The following is a 25,769-nucleotide window of genomic DNA, read 5'->3' on the forward strand; positions in this document are numbered from 1 at the left end:
ATCAGCATTTCTATGACTACGTTCGTTCCTCCATTGAGTCAAAAACACTTCTGATTCCAGGAGGACCATGAGCTGTTGCTATCGATAAGTTGTCGGATTCATCATTTTCACCCCAAATAGAAGTAGAGGGACTTTTGTCAGGTTGCTTGTTGTGAGCGCTGAGGGAACTTTATGCACTTGGCCAGATGATTCTGTAGCTTTGTTGCATTCTTCACATATGATTCGGCACAGTATTTGCAAATGTACACAGCTTTTCCTTCTACATTAGGTGCAGTGAAATGTCTCCACACATCAGATAGTGCCCGTGGCATTTTCATGTAAAGATTAGATTTTTTTTTTTGTAAAAAAAAAAAAAAATCCAATTCATGTACAGCTAAATAGTTAAGCAGTTAGATTAAACAACTCCTTTTGTAAGATAAACATTTTAAAATGAAACACTCCTCAGTTAGCAGGCTCAAGCAAGCTAAAACCCACATGGTAGCAAAAATTAACTAGCAGAAATTGTTAAGTTATAAATGATTTAAACACACTTTGCTGTAGGCTACTATTTACTAGTTAACAAAAAAATGGTAATATAACATATATTCACCCCACCCAGTATTGTAATCAAAACTTACCAGAAAGCAAGTAGTCCTTGGCTCAGACAGTAGTGTGGGCTCAATAGCATCTCATAATACCCTGACTACACCGCTTGCGTTGCGTGCGCAAGCGTTGCAAAATAAATTTAGAAATCTGTTATTCTATTATTTTACCCACACTGCTCGCACGCGTCAACGAGCGTCTGCGTTGCCAAGGGCTAAAATAGAAGATCTTTCTATTTCTTACGCACATCGTGGTGCAAGTCCTGCCTCTCCCATTTCCTCATTGGTTTATAGAAGCAGGTACCCACGTGCCATCTCCTCATTGGTTATACCCACTTGGGTGATTGAAAGACGAACTGTGTTGCCAGTCGTCGTGGTAATACTATGAAAGTTTAGATGCCAATCACCATATAAGTTCAAAGATGAAAAAGCCTGGAAGGAGGAGAGATGACTAGAAATGACTCGGTTGACCGTTTTATGTGTGGATTAATTGTCGGAGTAGAGGACCTTGTGCATTTCAGGTAAAATAACTCCCAGGATAAATTAGCTAGCTAAATAGGACAACTTAGCTAGCAAGTGCAAGCTAACTAGCTAAATTGCTATAAATGTTTAATGCTTTTCGACCTGTCCCCAAATTAATGTCATTGGTTCAGAGTTTGTTTTGATATTTTAACCTGCGTGTCGTGATCACGTTTGGTGTAGGGGGACAAAATAAATGTATGCACGATGGCGCACACGGTTTGGGTTCCGTGTTAGTGTGCAAGATCAGCTGTAGAATCAGCTGTACATGTGATGGAAGAGTGCACTGCACATGTGATGGAAGAATGCACTGTGCATGCAGAGGGTTGAAATTCCATTGAATTGGGGATAGTTTAACCAAAATATGCCACAAGACCTAGATCTGCCTTGTGTATCCCACAAAAAAGGTTCACTGTTAGCTTAACTTTTTTGATGAATTTAAGCTAAATTCCCGGGCTTACCTTCCCATGGGAAATTTACCAGAACGTTTCTGACCCTTTGCATCAGTCATACAAATGGAATATTGGTAGGGTGAGCCAGTACAAGTAGATAAGTGTAGGGCCAGGGCCCCAGACACACTAAGCCCTCAGAAGCAGGCTTAGCAAAGTTTGAGAAGGTGCCTACCCAGGGTCATAGACACTGTGGTTGTATTAACAAGTCTCCCTACAGGTACACAATGTAAACTCCTGCCATCTCTCCACTCCTAATGCCTCTTCCGCTGCGGGAGGGGTAATCCCTCTAAGCACAGACAGACCTATACAAGTATTAGGTAACTCTGTTCTGTTGAGTGCATATTGCACACTCAGGATAGTGTGAGACTCGGATAAAACGCAGATACAGACCTCTGTGTTCACTTTTTGATGGAATGTGCCTTCCACTGTACTCCTTTGTTACAAAGATGAGGATGAGACATTAACTATGTTCAGCTCTTGTTGCTGGTTCTGCTGTGGAGGTGGTGCACTGGTTGTACTGTTGGTAGGTGCATCAGCTCTGTGGAGGTTGCCAACCTATAGGTGAAAGTGCTCATAGCCATACTGCTTCGGTGTTTGGCGCTGTTGGACTGGGCGTCCTGCCCGTATGTCTTACAGAGAGCTGGCTAAATGAGAATGTCTTCTATACAGTCTTTTTGGTAGCCACCAAAAACCCGCTTGAAGGACCATGTAAGAAATGGTCTAGTTTTGAAAGGACTGTATTGCTGGTTTTAGTGAACGGTGATTCCCCCCCCCCAAGGGCTCCTGTCATAGAGATTCAAAACTTATCTTTGATCTGTTTTATTTGCGCAGGTCAATCAGAGGACATTTAAGTTATAAAAAATGTATTATGTATGGTTCAAAGGAAACAAGTGACAGTTATTAACATAAATCCACAATAAGCTACAATTACCAAAGGCACAATTCATCAAGACATTTTCCATATAATGCTAAACAAAGGGTGGTATAAGTAGCAATACTGAAATGTCTTAAATTTAAATGAACAAAATGCTAACGCTAAATAGCCACAGGCAAACAATAGGGCGATTACAGCATCAAAAGTAAAGTTCAAGAACATCATCTGATAAGTCAGACACTATAGGACAAATCAAAGTACATAGTAAGACAAAACATCAGATCACTCACTTTTGGTTAATGATGCATACTGCTGGTCTTCAGATGATGGCTGTTGTTCTTCTTCGAGGTTTATTGGCAGACTACACTCATAAGGTGTATTGCCGCCACCTACTGTACGAAGTAGTAAAAAAATCCCCCAAAAACAAAATCTGTTTTGGATGATCAAATTCATACTGATTACCCAAAACACAAACAATTTCACTCTACTACCCTGAATTTCAGTCAGATTTACATGTCTATAAAGATCCCTGCACAGGATCAGGAACCTGGGAGGGGGGAACCTCTATAGTCAGTACTCCCTGTAACATTCCGGCTGTAAAGTCCTGGAGATCCAGAAATCTATTTTCTGCCTTCACAATGATGTCTAGCTTCTTTGATTTATTAGTTTGATTAGTGCAATTTATCACTTGCGCTATAAAACGCAACAAAGTCCACCTTCTTCTCCTACATGGCATTCACTGCAGACTGTGGGACGTCCACTACCATCTCATCTCTACTCACTCCTTCAGCTATTTTCACAGCTACCACATAGGAGCTGCTGGATAGCCCTGACCCTTGCTACTGCACCCTCCTTCATCCTTACAGGGCACTGTGATTCCCATTACAGTAACATGATTCAACTGACTCTTCAACTATGACATTTATTCCTAAAACAAACACTTGCCACATGTCCAAACTTTTTACAATTGTAATACTGCAGTGGCTTCTGTACATATGGTCTCACCTCATATCTCACATACCCAAGTTTTACATAAGTCGGGAGAACCACTTCATCAAAAAACAGTAAAACTGATTGGCATTGCTCCTTCTTTCTGTCTATCATTCAATTCAAGCGACGGGATTCTACCACTCCTGGCATGTTATCCCTAAACCACACAGCCACTATGTCCAACGACACACCAGAGATGACACCTTTAACCGGTGCGCTACTCTGAAAATCATTGCTCTACAAGATACTTTGATATCTTGTAGAGCCACAGAACTTTCTCCTTTTGCGTTTTTGACACATACAAAATGCACATCAAACCACTCCTGGTCACACTGACCGATTCCACTTTTCCCGATTCGTCCTTCACCATCTTCGAGAGACCAAACGTGTCACCCCCCCAAAATCATCCTTGCTTGTGAATCGCTCTCCAACCATAAACTGATGTTCTTTTCCAACTTTAGCCCTTTTTACTCCAATCTTCTTCACCATCATCCCCTCATTCTCACCAACTGTACTCGCGCCAACAGAATCGCACAATGCTTCCGCTATTGCTACCCCCATCTCATCCAGCTGTGTTCCTCTCTTCGCCTCAAGGATAATGTGCTTTTCATCAATGACTGCTGTTCAATTCATTGTTGTGGTGTGTGTGTGTGTGTGTGTGGCGGCCATCTTAATATGGTCAGCTGTCAGGTGACTGGGCGGACCTTTTGGAGAAGCACTTTGCCACTGTGATAGTGAGTTTGATAGTGAACTGGCATTTACTAAAGAATATCAGCAACAGTATACATTCCAACAGTCTATGCTGATTATTACATACACTGGTCCAAAATGATTGACACACCCTTGATAAAGATGAGCAATAATGACTGTATAAAATAAATAATTAAAATACTGAGCTATATTGTATGCTCTGAACAAATTTACAATTATATTATTTTGTACTAACACAATTGCTGAGAGAAACAGATTTAGTTTTTTATTCTTACAAATAAAGTAGTCAAATGTTTAGTATTTAGTCCCAAATTCCTATAATTCTTGTGACTCTACAAACGTGTTGGATGCATTTGCAGTTAGTTTTGGTTGTGTGACACACTATCCTGAATGAATAGTGAATAATGATAAGTGAAAAAGTTACAGAGGGTCAAACATCATACCCCCAAGACATGCTAACCTCTCACCGTTACTAATAACAGGGGAGGTTAGCATGTCTTGGGCATATGATCTTTGACCCTCTAACTTTATCACTCATCATTATTCACAATTCATTCAGGATTATCCGTAATCATGGTGGTATCCACATGAATGTAGAAGTGTTTAGAAACATATTCTTATTTACAATAAAAGTGACTACAAAATGACACAATACATTATATACCATACATTTTTATTGGGAACAAAATAATCTAAAACATAACCAAAACGAACTGCAAAGTGCCTCGCTCAAGGGCACATTGACAGATTTTACACCATGTCGGATCGGGGATTTAAACTAGCAACCTTTTGGTTACTGGTCCACCTCTCTAACCACTAGGTTAGGGAAGGACTAGGCTAGGGAAGGGAACATTTTGCTCATATGCCCCCCCCCCCCCCCCCCCATATAATAAAGTGTTTGGGGAAAAAAGGAGAAAAAAAAGATGACAACGCCAACCCATGACAACACCAACCTATGACATAACTGCAGTAACAGAATTAGGCCATAGCTTGATGTTTTAATTATGCCATGTCAAATAAAAAAATCTAATCAAATGTAATTTGTTACTTGCAACGAGTACAACAGGTGTAGACCTTACTGTGAAGTGCTTACTTACAAGCCCTTAACCAACAATGCAGTTCATGGATGGGAAAGCGGGAGTGAAAATAACTCTCCCAGCATTTTGAGACTGTCTCTCCGTTCTGTGTTTCAGCTAGAGCAGTCAGCAATGGATGGGTGGAAACCATACACAACTTTGTCTGGCCCTGTAAACTACCACAAAGGAATCCTACAAGAGGGCTGCTTCTGGAATGGATTAGAGAATAAACCAGGAAATTGCATGCCCAAATTGGGAAGGGGCGCGAAGGCTGGAGGCGCGAAGGCTGGAGGGTATCACAGTAAAATTTAAGACCGCATATTCGAACCAGAGGCCAAAAGCTGGCATTGTTGCTGAGGTGTCCCTGCTGTGTGTATAAGTGAAGGCCAAGGTGGCGCTCGTGAGTGCATCGGCATCCGCCGGGCCATTGAAGATCAAGACGGGTGGGGCCATTGACACTGGCGTTGAGTTCAGTTCAAATGGGATCAATATCGAGGTGCTGGGAACTTTCCTATACGCTAGCCAACACAATATCTTAAATGCAGCTTTTCATGGGCTTTTCAACCAAAAATATGTATTTTCAATGTCTTTTGCTCATTTTCAGGTCCTCTCATGCATGCATAAGTGTGTGTGTGTGTGTCAGACCCGGCACTAGGATAAAGTGATGTATGCGTTAGATGCTCTGTGTTAGGGGCCCAGTGCTCTGGATCTCTCTCATGATGGACTGGACCACATCAAAGGTTGACCCCTGACCTCCCAAATGAGTTGTATGGAGCTAGAGAGAGAGAGAGAAGGGAGAGAGAGAGGAGATGGAGGGAGGGAGGGAGAGAGAGAGGGAGAAGGAGAGGGACAGAAAGGTATATATCAGTTTTTTCATTTGTTATGCGAAATTATAGTAATGGGTCTAGGGAAAATCTAATCAGTTGCACAACTAAATGCATTCAACCCAAATTCTTCTTCCATATTTAACCCAACCCTTCTTAATCAGAGCGGTGCGGCGGGCCTACCTTAATCGATGTCATCGGCGCCCGGGGAGCAGTTGTTATAACGGCCTTGCTCAAGACCATAACAGCAGATTTTTCCACCTTGCCGGCTTGGGGATTCGGACTAGCAACCTAACCGCTACGCTATCTGTCGGCCCTGCCTTCTAGTCGATGTAGCTGCTATTAACATGGAGCTAGTCTGATCTCAGATCTCTGATTCAGAAATCACTGTGCAACAAAGTGCATGTGTTTGTCCACGCGTGTGTGTGCGTGTGTATGCGGATGAATCCAGCCCCAAAAGAAACAAAGTGGCCTGTCCTGTTCTGCAGCAGCTGAGTTTGACCACTAGGGGGTGAAATTGTGCTGTGGGGGAGAAGAGGCTTCTGTGATACATGTATAGGTTGATTAGTTAGCAACAATACCGATGTGTGTGCAACTATGGGGCAAAACAGACAGGGTTGGCTTAGAATATTGACAACATGCAAATTATACTTGGCCTCAAGTTTGTTGAAAACATAAATACATTTGCACAATGAGCACTTGAATGTCTCTCAGATACATCGTTACAGTTGTTGGTTAGCTAGCTAGTGAATTTGAGCCATATTAGCAATAACATGAAAAACGTCAACACACCTCAAAACATGTAATCAAGAACAAGATAAAACTAGCTGAAACAAGCCACTTACGATTCCCCACATGGAAGTTTCTTGTCATTGTTGCTAGCCATCTGGCTATCCACAACAACTCACAGACTTCTGCCCAATTGAAGAGTGCAAATTGTTTTTGTGACGTTGTCAGCTAACCCATCTATACATATACATACCTGTGTGTGTGTGTGTGTGTGTGTATGTGCATAAAAAAGAACAGTCACCAATAGAGTTGATAATATATTGTAAATACAGTCCACTGATTAAGTACAATACACATGTTTTCATTAAGTTTAAAAGAAGCCAAGCACATCTGTGGCCCTGAATCCTTGTCTGTAGGCTATAAGAGAACTAAACAGGTGGAATTAATACATCTCCAAAGCAGTGGACCTCTGGGCTCTGAGTGGTGGTGTCACCAGAGTTTGAACTCCAACTTGCTACCAAACAGAGAAACAGATGTTGTCCTCCCGACAGAGAAGCCTGTACCCAAAACTTGTGCCCCGACCCCTTCCTTGCCTATATCAAAGCCGGTGGTAGCTGCCAGACCCAATGTGGCCTTCGTCGGCCCGGCGGTTGCAGAGACACTTCCAACCTCATATGTCTGCATTACTTTTTTATGGTCATCCGACCACTCAAAATCAGTGCTGCTCTTGGGCCCGTTCACCTCTATGCCGTCAACTGTGAACACAGAACAGAGAGACAGTCTCAAAAAGCTGAGAGAGTTATTGTCACTCCGCATTCCCCATTCCCAACCTCTATATTCCATTATTCTAAATACGATTATCTTAAGCTTGCTCCTGTCCTGTCTAGTGTGATTCATAAAACATACCTTCAGGCTGGTTTCTTGACATCGTTCTGGTAACAGGGCTGTCAGTAGGGAGTGAGGAGAGTCACTGGGAAACAGCCAGTGTAAAAAATAAACTGAAAGTTAAAAGTTTGCTGATTTGACACAGTTTACAATATTCAATCATTTATCTATTGAGTTTTTCTAGTTTAAAATCAGTCTAGTTGCTGTGATACCATGACTGTGTCAGGGCCTGGGGAGAGGCCAGTGCCACAGACCATCTAAAGTTCATTACTATAACAATAACATCTGTTTCACTACATCAACACTTTATTACATATACACTACCGTTCAAAAGTTTGGGGTCACTTCGAAATTTCCTTGTGGAAATGGCTGATATTTTCTTTAAAAAAACATTTTTTATCCCCTTTTCTCCCCAATTTTCGTGGTATCCAATTGCTAGTAATTACTATTTTGTCTCATCGCTACAACTCCCGTACGGGCTCGGGAGAAGGTCGAAAGCCATGCGTCCTCCGAAACACAACCCAACCAAGCCGCAATGCTTCTTTAACACAGCACGCCTCCAACCCGGAAGCCAGCCGGAGGAAACACCGTGCACCTGACTACCTTGCACTGCGCCCGGCCCGCCACAGGAGTCGCTGGTGCGCGATGAGACAAGGATATCCCTACCGGCCAAACCCTCCCTGCTAGGCCAATTGTGCGTCGCCCCACGGACCTCCCGGTTGCGACCGGCTGCGACAGAGCCTGGGCGCGAACCCAGTCTCTGGTGGAACAGCTAGCGCTGTGATGCAGTGCCCTAGACCACTGCGCCACCCGGGAGGCCCGGAAATGGCTGATTTTTAATGGAATATGCACCGTAGGCATACAGAGGCCCGTTATCAGCAACCATCACTCCTGTGTTCCAATGGCACGTTGTGTTAGCTAATCCAGGTTTATCATTTTAAAAGGCTAATTGATCATTAGAAAACCCTTTTGCAATTGTGTTAGCACAGCTGAAAACTGTTGTCCTGATTTAAAGAAGCAATAAAACTGGCCTTCTTTAGACTAGTTGAGTATCTGGAGCATCAGCAATTGTGGGTTCGATTATAGGCTCAAAATGGCCAGAAACAAAGATCTTTCTTCTGAAACTCGTCAGTCTTTTCTTGTGCTGAGAAATGAAGACTATTCCATGCGAGAAATTGCCAAGAAGCTGACGATCTCGTACAACTCTGTGTACTGCTCCGTTCACAGAACAGCGCAAACTGTTTCTAACCAGAATAGCAAGAGGAGTGTGAGGCCCCGGTGTACAACTGAGTAAGAGAACAAGTACATTAGAGTGTCTAGTTTGAGAAACAGACGCCTCAACTGGCAGCTTCATTAAATAGTACCCACAAAACACCAGTCTCAACGTCAACGGTGAAGAGGCGACTCCGGGATGCTGGCCTTCTAGGCAGAGTTCCTCTGTCCAGTGTCTGTGTTCTTTTGCCCATCTTAATCTTTTCTTTTTATTGGCCAGTCTGAGATATGGCTTTTTCTTTGCAACTCTGCCTAGAAGGCCAGCATCCCCAGATGCTGTTGTGTGAACACCAAACATTTATTTAAATCGACTTTATTTTAAAATACATTTTATTTGCAGGATCTGTACATGGTTGCGTCAAGGGTGAAATCACAAAACAAGTAGTAAAAATAAATGAAGCTAGTTGTGCTAGACATTTTACATTTAAAGCGATAAGTAGAGTATCATTGTTAACGTATGCATGCTTTTCTCCTCTGACAAAACAAGAGCTTATTCAAATGGGATGTGGTGGACCTCAAAACTCTTCCACGGAGGATTCAAGTAGGGTCCTCTTGTGCTTCCTTGGCAGGAGTAGTCGAGGACACTCCTCCATTCGCCTACTAACGAATTGACTCTCTCCTTGACCACTCAACCACTTATCGGTTTTTCGGTCACGGAGTAGAGGAGGACGGAGGAGTCGAGGAGAGGACGGACTTTTACCCATCTGAGAATCTCCCATTGTTATTTTTGTTTGTGATCAGAAGTGTGGGAGCATATATTTCGCTCATATCCTAGCTGTCACGGCCGTTTGAAGGAGTGGACCAAGGCGCAGCGTGATTTGAATCCATTCTTCTATTTATTAAACATAGAACACTTAACAAACTCACAAAACAACAAAAGATGAAACGTGAAGCCAACGTAGTGCTCACAGGCAACTAAACAAGGACAACATAGAACACCAGACATAGAATGCTCACCCAATCTCAAGCCCTGACCTACCAAAATAGAGACATAAAAAGGATCTCTATGGTCAGGGCGTGACACTAGCAGTGATCCATTTAGTTAAAGGCAGATGTCAGAGGTTACGTGGTCGTAGAGCAGAGCATACACATGGATGTACAGCCCATGTGTAAAAAAAACCTATACAGGTAGTCAGACATAATATATACAGTCATCCTTTTTATTGTTCACAACCCCAAGCTCACAAATACTTCTCCACGTAGTCTAAGTGTGGTGACACTAAAAGTTTGTTCAGAGTAGTTTAGTTTGATAATTACCTTTTCTGCTCAGTCTGCAGGTGTTCTCAGGATTGGAATCTTGAAGTGGATGTGATGTCCTGCTGTTGCTGCTCAAACATTTATAGTTAAACTTCTCTCATTATTAGCCCATGACTTCTAACCAACCAATTAGAGTACACGGTTTTATCAGAGGAGGGGAGGGGGAAACGGATAGGCTGGTTACTAACATGTTTAGCTAACGTGCCACTACAAAAAAACAAAAAAGAAGTGGGCCTCCACCCCCAACCTCCCATCCTACTCCTCCAACCCCAACCCCAACCTCCCATCCTATTCCTCCAACCCCAACCTCCCATCCCACTCCTCCAACGCCACCCAGCCAACATGTCTACATCCTCCAGCCCTATTGTATCAACACACTTGTAGTCTGTGTCTTAGGCAAATATGTTAACTTTGACTCTTACAATAACTCAGTAAAACACAGCAGTTATTTCTAAGAAGTCGAAAGTGAAAGTCTGGGAGCATCAGACTCTCTTGTGGTCTTTGACCAAGTATTTATTTGTTTTGTCATTGTTTTGTATGGGGGGAAGTTACAGGTACATTACCCATTTATACGTTTTTATAAGACCTGTACCTGTAGGCTGCCAATCAAAATAAAAACATCAGAAATACATAGAGTTTAAACAATAATACATTCAGTATTGAAATATTGTAAATGACTGTTTTATAGTAGTGTTAGGTTTAAGCTCTTTGTGTATGTACAGTCGTGGCCAAAAGTTGAGAATGACACAAATATTAATTTTCACAAAGTCTGCTGCCTCAGTTTGTATGATGGCAATTTGCATATACTCCAGAATGTTATGAAGAGTGATCAGATGAATTGCAATTGATTGCAAAGTCCCTCTTTGCCATGCAAATGAACTGAATCCCCTCAAAACATTTCCACTGCATTTCAGCCCTGCCACAAAAGGACCAGCTGACATGTCAGTGATTCTCTCATTAACACAGGTGTGAGTGTTGACGAGGACAAGGCTGGAGATCACTCTGTCATGCTGATTGAGTTTGAATAACAGACTGGAAGCTTCAAAAGGAGGGTGGTACTTGGAATCATTGTTCTTCCTCTGTCAATCATGGTTACCTGCAAGGAAACACGTGCCGTCATCATTGCTTTGCACAAAAAGGGCTTCACAGGTAAGGATATTGCTGCCATTAAGATTGCACCGAAATCAACCATTTATCGGATCATCAAGAACTTCAAGGAGAGCGGTTCAATTGTTGTGAAGAAGGCTTCAGGGCGCCCAAGAAAGTCTAGCAAGCGCCAGGACTGTCTCCTAAAGTTGATTCAGCTGAGGGATCGGGGCACCACCAGTACAAAGCTTGCTCAGGAATGGCAGCAGGCAGGTGTGAGTGCATCTGCACGCACAGTGAGGTGAAGACTTTTGGAGGATGGCCTGGTGTCAAGAAGGGCAGCAAAGAAGCCACTTCTCTCCAGGAAAAACATCAGGGACAGACTGATATTCTGCAAAAGGTACAGGGATTGGACTGCTGAGGACTGGGGTAAAGTCATTGTCTCTGATGAATCCCCTTTCCGATTGTTTTGGGCATCTGGAAAAAAGCTTGTCCGGAGAAGACAAGGTGAGCGCTACCATTAGTCCTGTGTCATGCCAACAGTAAAGCATCCTGCGACCATTCATGTGAGGGGTTGCTTCTTAGCCAAGGGAGTGGGCTCACTCACAATTTTGCCTAAGATCACAGCCATGAATAAAGAATGGTACTAACACATCCTCCGAGAGCAACTTCTCCCAACCATCCAGGAAAAATTTGGTGACGAACAATGCCTTTTCCAGCATGATGGAGCACCTTGCCATAAGGCAAAAGTGATAACTAAGTGGCTCGGGGAACAAAACATCAATATTTTGGGTCCATGGCCAGGAAACTCCCCAGACCTTAATCCCATTGAAAACTTGTGGTCAATCCTCAAGAGGCGGGTGGACAAACAAAAACCCACAAATTCTGACAAACTCCAAGCATTGATTATGCAAGAATGGGCTGCCATCAGTCAGGATGTGGCCCAGAAGTTAATTGACAGCATGCCAGGGCGAATTGCAGAGGTCTTGAAAAAGAAGGGTCAACACTGCAAATATTGACTCTTTGCATCAACTTCATGTAATTGTCAAGAAAAGCCTTTGACACTTATGAAATGCTTGTAATTATACTTCAGTATTCCATAGTAACATCTGACAAAAATATCTAAAGACACTGAAGCAGCAAACATTGTGGAAATTAATATATGTGTCATTCTCAAAACTTTTGTCCACGACTGTACATGTTTATAACCTACGACTCCGTATTGAACTTTGAACTCACTGTTACAATAACTCAGTCAAATCCAGCAGTGATTTCTAAGAAGTGGAAAGTGAAAGTGTGAGAGCAGCACCAGACTCTCTTATGTGTGTGTACATGTTTAACTATACTTGTGGGGACCAAACATACTTTGACACAATGTGAAGGGTTTCTCATATGTAAAATAGCTTAAAGTCTGGGTAGGATGTTACACAATGGGTATGTCTGCAAGAAAATAATGGGAGGGTAGCCTTTTGACCTTTTATTGAAACAGGTTTGTTGGTCTTTTGTAGGTTTCAAATGATGAGAAATGTCACAGCTGATGAAAGATGGTGATGTCTAGGCACATGGTAAAATAAGGGCAAACATCTCAATCTAAAATATTCCAAACACTACAGTGTTACACAGTTAGCAAATACAGGAAGTGCACTTACATGCACAACAATATAAATCCACATACCAACAATGAGAATTAAATACCTTGGCTGCCAAAAACCACACTCATGTAATACTCAGGTAACAACACATCTCTAGTGGTCCGTGCTGATTGGTTGAAAGAGTACTAATGACTGCAGGTGGGGCATTTAAAGCAGGAGCCCTGCCTCTTTCAGGTGGACGTGATTGTTCTTAACTAGCTTTGATGGAGGTGTGTGGCGACCAATGAGGGGAGGGCTCCCCTCCAGGTAGGATGGGAGGGGAGGGGTTTTACACAGCCACCCCTCAAATGTGCATACCTTAGTGGGTAGAGCCTTAGTGGGTAGAGGAGCCAATGTCCGCCCCATAGGGGGGTGTAGGTGGTGACTCTGGCGGAGCTGACCATCAGGGTTCGGGGGTTCGGGATGGCTGACTGGGTTCAGAGGACCGGGATTGCTTTCTGGGGGGCCGGGATGGCCGGTGGACTCTGAGGCCCGGGATGGCCGATGGTCTCTGGGGGGCCAAGATGGCCATCTGGAATTGGGGATTCGGGTGGGTGAGCTCTAGGGGGGGGCGAAGGCCACTGTACAGTGAGTGTTCAGGGGGCATGACACACTGGTCATTGTAGAGGGAGCGCTCTGGGGGTTTGGTCCAATGACCACTGGAGGTAGAGCGCTTGACACTGTCCACTGGAGGGGGAACACTCTGGAAAGGTGGCACGTTGGGTTCATGACTAGGTGTCTGGTATCCATCCTATCTTGGCTGGGGATGGTTGTAGCTGGCTGGCTGCTCAGGGTAGGCATAGGGAGCCTGGTAATGCTGAGCTGGTTGTTGGACTTGGGACTGGCAATGCTGAGCTGGTTGTTGGACTTGGGCTGGGATGGCCTGGATTGTGTTGAGGCCTGGTACCCTGTGTTGAGACCTGGATACCCTGAGTTGGGGGGGGGGGGGTTATCCGGGGGGCTCTGAGGTACCGGAACACACTGAGAGAAAAGTGTCAAACACAACGTAGCTGCCAAGTAGTCTACTGTCTATGGTGATAAAACGGACAGCACTCTCCAAAGGTGCTAATAAGTTCAAAGCATTATAGACGTCACTGCAGTATGCCCACATACTTGGGTATAGCTGCAGGGCTTACACAAGTCCAATATTTCTTATAGTCTAATATTCTAGACATCAATGTACAGCAAAATGTTTAGACAACACTGCAGAACACCTGCCATGCGCACACATACTCAGCTGTGGGGCTTACAAAACCCCAATTTCATATAATTTTCAAGACATCAATGTAGCAGTAGAACAAATTTCACAATATCGGAATATAACTTCAAATAAAATAAATCAATGTAGGCTACAGCAGAACACACATGAGAATATATAGGCCTCCTGCCTATGTGACAATATTAAGCACATATACAGATTACAAACTAGTTCTGTGCTGTGAAGGTAAAGGAAAAAAAATGTCCTACCTTAGTTTTCAAAACCTCCCACAATGACTCTCCCTTATTTTTCTGAATGTTAACCTGGGTGTCCTATTGAGCCTTGTCTACAAGGCTTGCTGCCACCAAATGCGCCTCGGTTCAGGCATGTTAAAAAAACTTTTTTCTGACGGCTTTGTTTTGTTTAATCCCTCCAGTCGAACCAAACTCCAAAACTTTTGGGATGTTGTACAGCCCAACTTTGAATTCTGCATGACAAGCAAATTGCACCTGCTCCGAGCACTTCATCGGTGGATGCACTGCCCCTCTCCCCCCAGCTCCCCGTCTGCCTCTCCTGCTGAGTCTGACTCACTAGTAAGCCTACTTGCGGTGCCGGTGGTGATGCTGAACAGGTGGGATTAGCATCGCCTTCAGGAACAGTTTCCCCCTCATTCCTCTCCTCCGGCACTGACAGTTCTCTGGTTCGTTCTGGGTTCGATTCACCATTTTCCCCTGGATTTTTGGACTTGAAAAATGTCAAACTTTCCTTTTTTTATTTGGCTTTCCTACTTGGTACCTCTGTTTTGTTCTTTTTCGAATTCATTTGCATTTGCAGATGTGTCTGTATTCTAAGCCAAACTAATATTCAGTAATTTTTTTTGTTTGCATGCATGAAAACTAGGCTACTATTTTCAGCATTTAGTTTGCATTATTTTGGTAAGACAGCTGTGTGTATGTCTGCATTCACATTGGCTGTTGGTAATAGGCAGGGACGACATATCATTCTGTTTTGAGCCCCACATTTTTAGCTAAAAAAAAACAAAAACAATGTGGGGGACTTGCATGTTGTTTTGGTATTAATACATGTCACATATCAGTTTGCAAACAACGTTAAAAAATATATATAGTTAATAAAGCCGCATACAAACATGGTCTGTTTCTTGTGTAAGGCAGCTCCAAAATGCAGGTGTTTCAGTCTAGCTTAGTGCTTTCTGTGGTGGTGGGGCAACCAGTGGAAAATACAAAGCGTACGGGTTGGTAATGTTCTCTTGTTGCGCTGTGATTGGCTCAGTGTTCTGTCACTTATGGGAACACTACGTCACTGCCAAGTCTATGGGTAGAGCTCAAAAATTCAAGCCCCTTGGGTGCTGCCATATAGTGGCCATCCAAGAGACATATCACATTATGTCTACAGTTGCTTAGATTGGACTGATCATGTCAACATCGTACTTTCAAAATCTTAGCTAGCAAGCTAGACAAGCAGTCATCCTCATGAATCAAGTCACAATCTATTGGCAAATCCTTTTAAATCCTTGTCATATGAAGAGAAATAATGAAGATAAATTATAGATAAAATGTATCAGTGCTCATTGGCCATTGGACATAAACATTACACAACAAGTTGTAAATCGCAAATTCAGCAATGAGTGGTTTGGAAGGAATCCGTGTCTAACTGCAAGCATTGCAAAACAATCACTAGCCTGCTATTTAGTGGAGTGGCAGTGTGGTCTGGGATTAAGGGTCTCTTTTCAAAATTTAAAATGGTAAACACTCTATGTGTTTACCATTTTAAATGAAGCATGATTTGTGCGACGCACAAAACAACTGTTAACTCGGAACTGGGAAATCTGACTTCATTGAGTTCAAGACAATTGGGACCTCTGAAAAAAACTACCTCTGACTGGGAAAATATCTTTTGAAAGGTCATCCATCTTGGAATTGTAAATTGGGAACCCAGGCCTCTTTCTAGAGCTACGACCTGAAGATCACTGACATCATCATGATTCAACCTTTTTTTTTTTCTCGAGTTCCCAGTTGTCTTGAATCCAGAGAATGACAGGCCTTGCTGACAAAGTTTGATAACAAAGTTTGCCCATGAAGGACCGCCGCTCACCTTCCTGTTCAAATGAGCACAGCACAGCAAGGTGAGTCCAAAAATGTATTGTATGCTGCTGCATAAATTATGTAATATGCCAGGGAGATATGTATACTGTAGCTAAGAAAATAATACTACGTGTATGTTGTGTAGTACGCTGTTTGTAGCCCATGTGCCTCACCTTAATAATATGGTCTATTTTCCCGTCTTCATTTTGCCTACTGTTCTGACTTGATGGTGCACATGTAGCCTATAACCTGTTTTAGAGAAATGTAATCATTCAATATTGTAAGATCTTTCATTGTCTGCTTATATGCCCCCTTTATTTCTCCTACGGTTCTGACTTGGTGTACAGGGAGAACACTGTAAGAACGGCCCATGGTCTGAATTCTGTCCGGTACATTTCAAAAGTGCTTGTCATGACTACTCCTGCTCCTCCCCTCCTGCGTTAGACGTCACCGGAAACTAACCACCGGTCCTGGGATTCATCATTATGCACACCTGGCATCCATCATTACGCGCACCTGTAGATCATTAGGATACTCACCTGGACTCCATTACCTCCCTGATAACCTTCCCTTTTTCTGTCACTCCCTTGGGTTAATTTCTCAGTCGGTATTGTTCCTGTGTTCATGCTATATCGCCACTGTTACGCTGTCTCGTTTGTTGTTTTATTAAACGTTTCACCTACACCTGCTTCTTGACTCACAGCGTCATTGTTATAGTGCTGAACAAATAGTTATATTGGCTACGGCCGCCCAAGCTCACTCATTAATGACTTAACTGAAATTACAGATGGCCTTTTATCTGCTTGTCGTCCCCTTATGCCATAGTTTGGACATCTCAATTGTCAGCAGAAACAACATTTCTTTCAGCAAGTCAACCATATCACCTATGTTTTTTTTAAAAGGCAGTAAATGAGGCTGAATTACCTGTTTCACTGCCAGACAAGGCTCTGCTGAGAGCCAGGTGTAGCAGTGGTAAGGTGTTGGGACTGCTGTTGGGACAGCTTTATGTAGGTCCTAACAGTTTGTGGGCACCGTTAGTCACTGTTATAGTGCAATTAATGTATTGTTTAGTGTTGTGTTGTGGCTTTGCTGGCATGCATCCCACCTTTTTTTGTTTGCCCCACCAAGATATACATATATACATATATATTTGCCCCGCCTTTGTAAATCCGGACCGTGGATCATCGCCGGAGGCTCTGGACCGGGGACCCTCGCCGGAGACCCCAGACTGTAGCCCGTCGTTGGAGGTTCCGGACTGTGGCCCGTCATTGGAGGTTCCGGACTGTGGCCCGTCGTTGGAGGTTCCGGACTGTGGCCCGTCGTTGGAGGTTCCGGACTGTGGCCCGTCGTTGGAGGTTCCGGACTGTGGCCCGTCGCCGGAAGTTCTGGACTGGGTACTGTCGCCGGAAGCTCTGAACTATGGAAGCGCACTGGAAGCCTGATGTGTGGTGCCAGAACTGGTGGTACCGGGCTGAGGACACGCTCCTCAGGGCGAGTGCGGGGAAGAGGCACAGGCCGTACTGGACTGTGGAAGCGCACTGGAGGCCTGATGTGTGGTGCCGGAACTGGTGGTTGAGGACACGCACCTCAGGGCGAGTGTGAGGAGCAGGAACAGGACGTACTGGACTCTGGAGGCGCACTGTAGGCCTGGTGCGTGGTGCCGGCACTGGTGGTACCACATTTACATTTACATTTAAGTCATTTAGCAGACGCTCTTATCCAGAGCGACTTACAAATTGGTGCATTCACCTTATGATATCCAGTGGAACAACCACTTTACAATAGTGCATCTAACTCTTTTAAGGGGGGGGGGTTAGAAGGATTACTTTATCCTATCCTAGGTATTCCTTAAAGAGGCGGGGTTTCAGGTGTCTCCGGAAGGTGGTGATTGACTCCGCTGACCTGACGTCGTGAGGGAGTTTGTTCCACCATTGGGGTGCCAGAGCAGCGAACAGTTTTGACTGGGCTGAGCGGGAACTGTACTTCCTCAGAGGTAGGGAGGCGAGCAGGCCAGCGGTGGATGAACGCAGTGCCCTTGTTTGGGTGTAGGGCCTGATCAGAGCCTGAAGGTACGGAGGTGCCGTTCCCCTCACAGCTCCGTAGGCAAGCACCATGGTCTTGTAGCGGATGCGAGCTTCAACTGGAAGCCAGTGGAGAGAGCAGAGGAGCGGGGTGACGTGAGAGAACTTGGGAAGGTTGAACACCAGACGGGCTGCCGCGTTCTGGATGAGTTGTAGGGGTTTAATGGCACAGGCAGGGAGCCCAGCCAACAGCGAGTTGCAGTAATCCAGACAGGAGATGACAAGTGCCTGGATTAGGACATGCGCCGCTTCCTGTGTGAGGCAGGGTCGTACTCTGCGAATGTTGTAGAGCATGAACCTACAGGAACGGGTCACCGCCTTGATGTTAGTTGAGAACGACAGGGTGTTGTCCAGGATCACGCCAAGGTTCTTAGCACTCTGGGAGGAGGACACAATGGAGTTGTCAACCGTGATGGCGAGATCATGGAACGGGCAGTCCTTCCCCGGGAGGAAGAGCAGCTCCGTCTTGCCGAGGTTCAGCTTGAGGTGGTGATCCGTCATCCACACTGATATGTCTGCCAGACATGCAGAGATGCGATTCGCCACCTGGTTATCAGAAGGGGGAAAGGAGAAGATTAATTGTGTGTCGTCTGCATAGCAATGATAGGAGAGACCATGTGAGGATATGACAGAGCCAAGTGACTTGGTGTATAGCGAGAATAGGAGAGGGCCTAGAACAGAGCCCTGGGGGACACCAGTGGTGAGAGCACGTGGTGCGGAGACAGATTCTCGCCACGCCACCTGGTAGGAGCGACCTGTCAGGTAGGACGCAATCCAAGCGTGGGCCGCGCCGGAGATGCCCAACTCGGAGAGGGTGGAGAGGAGGATCTGATGGTTCACAGTATCAAAGGCAGCCGATAGGTCTAGAAGGATGAGAACAGAGGAGAGAGAGTTAGCTTTAGCAGTGCGGAGCGCCTCCGTGACTCAGAGAAGGGCAGTCTCAGTTGAATGACTAGTCTTGAAACCTGACTGATTTGGATCAAGAAGGTCATTCTGAGAGAGATAGCAGGAGAGCTGGCCAAGGACGGCACGTTCAAGAGTTGGAGAGAAAAGAAAGAAGGGATACTGGTCTGTAGTTGTTGACATCGGAGGGATCGAGTGTAGGTTTTTTCAGAAGGGGTGCAACTCTCGCTCTCTTGAAGACAGAAGGGACGTAGCCAGCGGTCAAGGATGAGTTGATGAGCGAGGTGAGGTAAGGGAGAAGGTCTCCGGAAATGGTCTGGAGAAGAGAGGAGGGGATAGGGTCAAGCGGGCAGGTTGTTGGGCGGCCGGCCGTCACAAGACGAGAGATTTCATCTGGAGAGAGGGGAGAAAGAGGTCAAAGCACAGGGTAGGGCAGTGTGAGCAGAACCAGCGGTGTCGTTTGACTTAGCAAACGAGGATCGGATGTCGTCGACCTTCTTTCCAAAATGGTTGACGAAGTCATCTGCAGAGAGGGAGGAGGGGGGGGGAGGGGGAGGAGGATTCAGGAGGGAGGAGAAGGTGGCAAAGAGCTTCCTAGGGTTAGAGGCAGATGCTTGGAATTTAGAGTGGTAGAAAGTGGCTTTAGCAGCAGAGACAGAAGAGGAGAATGTAGAGAGGAGGGAGTGAAAGGATGCCAGGTCCGCAGGGAGGCGAGTTTTCCTCCATTTCCGCTCGGCTGCCCGGAGCCCTGTTTTGTGAGCTCGCAATGAGTCGTCGAGCCACGGAGCAGGAGGGGAGGACCGAGCCGGCCTGGAGGATAGGGGACATAGAGAGTCAAAGGATGCAGAAAGGGAGGAGAGGAGGGTTGAGGAGGCAGAATCAGGAGATAGGTTGTAGAAGGTTTGAGCAGAGGGAAGAGATGATAGGATGGAAGAGGAGAGAGTAGCGGGGGAGAGAGAGCGAAGGTTGGGACGGCGCGATACCATCCGAGTAGGGGCAGTGTGGGAAGTGTTGGATGAGAGCGAGAGGGAAAAGGATACAAGGTAGTGGTCAGAGACTTGGAGGGGAGTTGCAATGAGATTAGTGGAAGAACAGCATCTAGTAAAGATGAGGTCAAGCGTATTGCCTGCCTTGTGAGTAGGGGGGGAAGGTGAGAGGGTGAGGTCAAAAGAGGAGAGGAGTGGAAAGAAGGAGGCAGAGAGGAATGAGTCAAAGGTAGACGTGGGGAGGTTAAAGTCACCCAGAACTGTGAGAGGTGAGCCATCCTCAGGAAAGGAACTTATCAAGGCGTCAAGCTCATTGATGAACTCTCCAAGGGAACCTGGAGGGCGATAAATGATAAGGATGTTAAGCTTGAAAGGGCTGGTAACTGTGACAGCATGGAATTCAAAGGAGGCGATAGACAGATGGGTCAGGGGAGAAAGAGAGAATGTCCACTTGGGAGAGATGAGGATCCCAGTGCCACCACCCCGCTGACCAGAAGCTCTCTGGGTGTGCGAGAACACGTGGGCAGACGAGGAGAGAGCAGTAGGAGTAGCAGTGTTATCTGTGGTAATCCATGTTTCTGTCAGTGCCAAGAAGTCGAGGGACTGGAGGGAAGCATAGGCTGAGATGAACTCTGCCTTGTTGGCCGCAGATCGGCAGTTCCAGAGGCTGCCGGAGACCTGGAACTCCACGTGGGTCGTGCGCGCTGGGACCACCAGGTTAGAGTGGCAGCGGCCACGCGGTGTGAAGCGTTTGTATGGTCTGTGCAGAGAGGAGAGAAGAGGGATAGACAGACACATAGTTGACAGGCTACAGAAGAGGCTACGCTAATGCAAAGGAGATTGGAATGACAAGTGGACTACACGTCTCGAATGTTCAGAAAGTTAAGTTTACGTTGCAAAAATCTTATTGACTAAAATGATACGGTACTGCTGGCTGGTGAAGTAGGCTAGCTAGCTAGCAGTGGCTGCGTTGTTGACTTTGTTTGAAAGTGTAGCTGGCTAGGTAACCTCGATAACTGGCTAGGTAACCTCGATAATTACTCTAAACTACACAATTATCTTGGATACAAAGACAGCAAAGACAACTATGTAGCTAGCTAACACTACACTAATCAAGTCGTTCCGTTGTAATGTGATAGTTTCTACAGTGCTGCTACAGTGCTGCTATTCGGTAGAAGTTGGCTAGCTGGCTAGCTAGCTATCAGTGTTGACTAGGTAGGAGAACGGCGGCGCGGCAGACGAAAAAAGCTGGCTAGCTAACCTCGATAATTACGATAATTACTCTAAACTACACAATTATCTTAGATACAAAGACAGCAAAGACAACTATGTAGCTAGCTAACACTACACTAATCAAGTCGTTCCGTTGTAATGTAATAGTTTCTACAGTGCTGCTATTCGGTAGAAGTTGGCTAGCTGGCTAGCTAGCAGTGTTAGCTAGCTAGCAGTGTTGACTACGTTAGAAGGACGAAAATAGCTGGCTAGCTAACCTCGATAATTACTCTAAACTACACAATTAACTACACAACTACACAATTATCTTTGATACAAAGACGGCTATGTAGCTAGCTAAGATCAAACAAATCAAACCGTTGTACTGTAATGAAATGAAATGAAATGTAATACTACCTGTGGAGCGAAGCCAGGCTGGGGACACGCACCTCAGGGCGAGTGCGGGGAGAAGGCACAGGACTTACTGGACTCCGGAAGCGCACTGGAGGCCTGGTGCGTGGTGCCGGCACTGGTGGTACCGGGCTGGGGACACGCACTCAGGGCGAGTCTCGGAAGGAGGCACAGGATACACTGGGCCGTGGAGACGCATTGGAGATCTGGAACGTAGAGCTGGCTCAATGCGTCCTGGCTGGATGCCCATTCTAGCCCGGCAAATGCGAGGAGCTGGAATAGATCGCAAAGGGCTATGAATGGGAACTGGAGACACCGTACGCATTTCTGTATAACACGGTGCCTGACCAGTCACACGCTCCCCACGGTAAGCACGAGGAGTTGGCTCAGGTCTCCAACCTGACTCAGCCAATCCCCTCGTGTTCCCCCCCCAAAAAAATGTCTTGGGGCTGCCTCTCGGGCTTCCATGCTAAACGTGTCCCCTCATATCGTCGCTGTTCATCCCGTGCTATCTTCACCTGCCTCCATGGTAGGCGATCCTCTCCTGCCAATATTTCCTCCCACGACCAGGATCCTTTACCGTCCAAAATCTCGTCCCATGTCTGCTCCTTATTCACACGCTGCTTGGTCCTTTTGTGGTGGGTTCTTCTGTCACGGCCGTCATAAGGAGGAGACCAAGGCGCAGCGTGATAAGCATACATTCTTCTTTATTTAAAGAATGAACACTGAACAAAATGAACAAAATAACAAAACAAACCGTGAAGCTAATATGGCTAGTGTAGACAGGCAACTAAACATAGAATAAGAACCCACAAAACCAAAAGGGAAAATGGCAACCTAAATATGATCCCCAATCAGAGACAACGATAAACAGCTGCCTCTGATTGGGAACCAATTCAGGCCACCATAGATATACATATGCCTAGACTTACCAACACCCCTAGACATACAAAAAAAACTAGATAATACAAAACAAGCATACCCACCCTCGTCACACCCTGACCTAACCAAAACAATATAGAAAACATAGATAACTAAGGTCAGGGCGTGACACCTGCTTTCCCTGTAGATTCTGCTGTGGCGTAGTTTCCCCATGAGTGACAGAACACTGAGCCAATCACAGCGCAACTAGAGAAGATTACCAACGCCTACGCTCTGTATATTCCGCTGGTTGCCCCTCCACCACAGAAAGGACTGAGCTAGGCTGAAACACCTTCATTTTGGAGCTGCCTTACTCAAGAAAGTGACCATGTTTGTATGCGGCTTTATTAACTCAATAAACATAAAACAAATCAGAATTGTAAAATGATATGTGACATGAATTAATGCCAAAATAACATGCTTTTTCTTTTTAGCTAAACAGGAGGGGCTCAAAACAGGTTGGGCTCAGCACTTGTTGGAACATATCAAGCACCTTAAACCAATCTCGCCACCTGAAACGAAACACAGGTTCATAGAAATTGACCTGTGTTCAAGTGTCTGAAAACACAAATGAGTTAACAGACTTTGTGGCATTTGCATGTTCTGAACAAGCTAAATCGTAACTCTTGACTATAGGCTAAAGATGAGACTCGTAGGGCCTTCAGATCCTCTAGGCCGCTGACTTCATCTTCGACAGCATAACCAGGCAGGGAAGATCCACTCAGTGCACATTCAATTTGACATAGAGCCAAGTGTATCCCAAGACATTCTCTCATACGAAATGAAGGTAAAAACTCCAGATTTTGGGCTGAAAAGCTTTTCACAATATTCAGTCGAATCCTCTGGTTGGAAAATGACTACTAAGACTATCAGGTGCCTCATGAAGAATGTCCTCTATTGGTTTGTTGTTATGATTCAGACACGAAGGACACAGCACACCAAGAAAAAGTCTCAGTCATATTTGCAATATTGCATAAGTATCTGTTGAGGTTTTTTTCTCACACGTAGAGTTCACAGAACTTACAGGCATTTGACACTTCTTCATAGTCAGGCAATTTCAGGCCTACGCGAAAATGACTTTTTACAAGTCAACCTACACTGAACAAAAATATAAACGCAACATGTAAAGTGCCGGTACATGGTTTCATGAGCTCCAATAAAAGATCACAGAAATGTTCCATATGCACAAAAAGCTTATTTCTCTCAATTTTTGTGCACAAATGTGTTTACATCCCTGTTAGTGAGCAATATAATCTGTCCACCTGACAGGTGTGGCATATCAAGAAGCCGATTAAACAGCATGATCATTACACAGGTGCACCTTGTGCTGGGAACAATAAAAGGCCACTCTGAAATGTGCAGTTTTGTCACACAACGCTGTGTCACAGATGTCTCAAGTGTTGAGGGAGTGTGCAATTGGTATGCTAACTAGGAATGTCCACTAGAGCTGTTGCCAGATCATTTAATGTTAATTTCTGTAACATAAGCCTCCTCCAACTTCGTTTTAGAGAATTTGGAAGTACGTCCAACCGGCCTCACAACCGCAGACTGCATGTAACCACGCCAGCCCAGGACCTCCACATCTGGCTTCTTCCCCTGCGGGATCATCTGAGACCATCCACCCGGACAGCTGATGAAACTGTGGGTTTGCACAACCGAAGAATTTCTGCACAAACTGTCAGAAACCGTCTCAGGGAAGGTAATCTGTGTGCTGGTCGTCCTCACCAGGGTCTTGATCTGACTGCAGTTTGGCGTTGTAACTGACTTCAGTGGGCAAATGCTCACCTTGGATGGCCACTGGTAAGCTGGAGATGAATTCTGGTTTCAACTGGATGAATCCCAGTTTCAACTGTACGGCGTCGTGTGGGCGAGAGGTTTTCTGATGTCAACGTTGTGAACAAAGTGCCCCATGGTGGCGGTGGGGTTATGGTATGGTATGGGCAGGCATAAGCTGCGGACAACAACCCAATTGCATTTTATCAAAATCAATTTAAATGCACAGAGATACGGTGCCATTCACTTTGCACAGCCATTGAAGAGTGGGACAACATTCCACAGGCCACAATCAACAGCCTGATCAACTCTATACGAATGGAAATGTGTTGCGCTGCATGAGGCAAATTGGGGTCATACCAGATACTGACTGGTTTTCTGATCCACGCCCCTACCTTTGAAGGTATCTGTGACAATGTGAAATCCATAGATTAGGGCCTAATACATCTATTTCAACTGCCTGATTTCTGTATATGAACTGTAACTCAGTAAAATCTTTGAAATTGTTGTATGTTGCGTTTATATTTTTGTTCAGTGTAGATTGTGTCATGCCTTTATCGATTTAATATTTTGTTTACTAGGCCTACTACTCTGTTTTGTACCTTACTAGGTACCTCTGTTTTGTTCTGTTCACATTCATTCGCATTCACAGTTGTGTCTGTATTCTAAGCCAAATTACTATTCAGTATTTTTGTTTGCATGCATGTATAACTAGGCTACTATTTTCAGCATTTAGTTTGCATTATCTTGGTAAGTCGGCTGTGTGTATGGCTGCATTCACATAGGCTGTTTGTAATAGCGTAATTGCCCATCTAAACGGAATTTCTGTAGCGTGCTGTCCACTGCTGATCCAGCGCAGCAGAGCTATGCTACAGATTTCCAAAGCAATAATCTTGGAGTCTTGGCATTTGAACTTTATGTTTATTATGGTATATAAGCAGAATTCAATATAATTAGAATGCAAGAATGTAAAAAATGTTTACCCCCTTTGTGATTTCAACTGCCCCCTTAGTTACTTTATCCTGGTGCCGGGTCTGACACACACACACACACACACACACACCACACCACACCACACCACACCACACACACACAAAAAGACCCCGCGAGAGTCTGATACTTAAACACTTTCTCTTTCCACTTCTTAGAAATCACTACTGGGTTTTAATGAGTTATTTTAAGAGCCAAAGTTAACATATTTGTCTAAGAGTATCACGACTCAGGATATGACTCAGATGCAGACACAGGAGGCGGACGGTTCAGTTCTCAGATCATTTATTATAACACAGAGGGAA

The 25,769-nt window shown here is 44.9% G+C and overlaps 1 long non-coding RNA gene across 1 annotated transcript in view; it reads right to left on the bottom strand.

Annotated features, from left to right (window-relative positions):
- Positions 1-7,707: 7,707 nt before the first annotated feature.
- LOC139551815 (uncharacterized) overlaps positions 7,708-25,769 on the bottom strand; it is a 31,608-nt gene continuing 13,546 nt past the window's right edge. The window contains exon 4 of the long non-coding RNA XR_011670327.1: positions 7,708-7,726. This is a non-coding gene — a long non-coding RNA (uncharacterized lncRNA). The remainder of the gene's footprint in view (positions 7,727-25,769) is intronic.

The sequence above is a fragment of the Salvelinus alpinus genome, chromosome 24, assembly GCF_045679555.1.
Source record: "Salvelinus alpinus chromosome 24, SLU_Salpinus.1, whole genome shotgun sequence".
In the NCBI taxonomy this organism is placed as follows: Eukaryota; Metazoa; Chordata; class Actinopteri; order Salmoniformes; family Salmonidae; genus Salvelinus; species Salvelinus alpinus.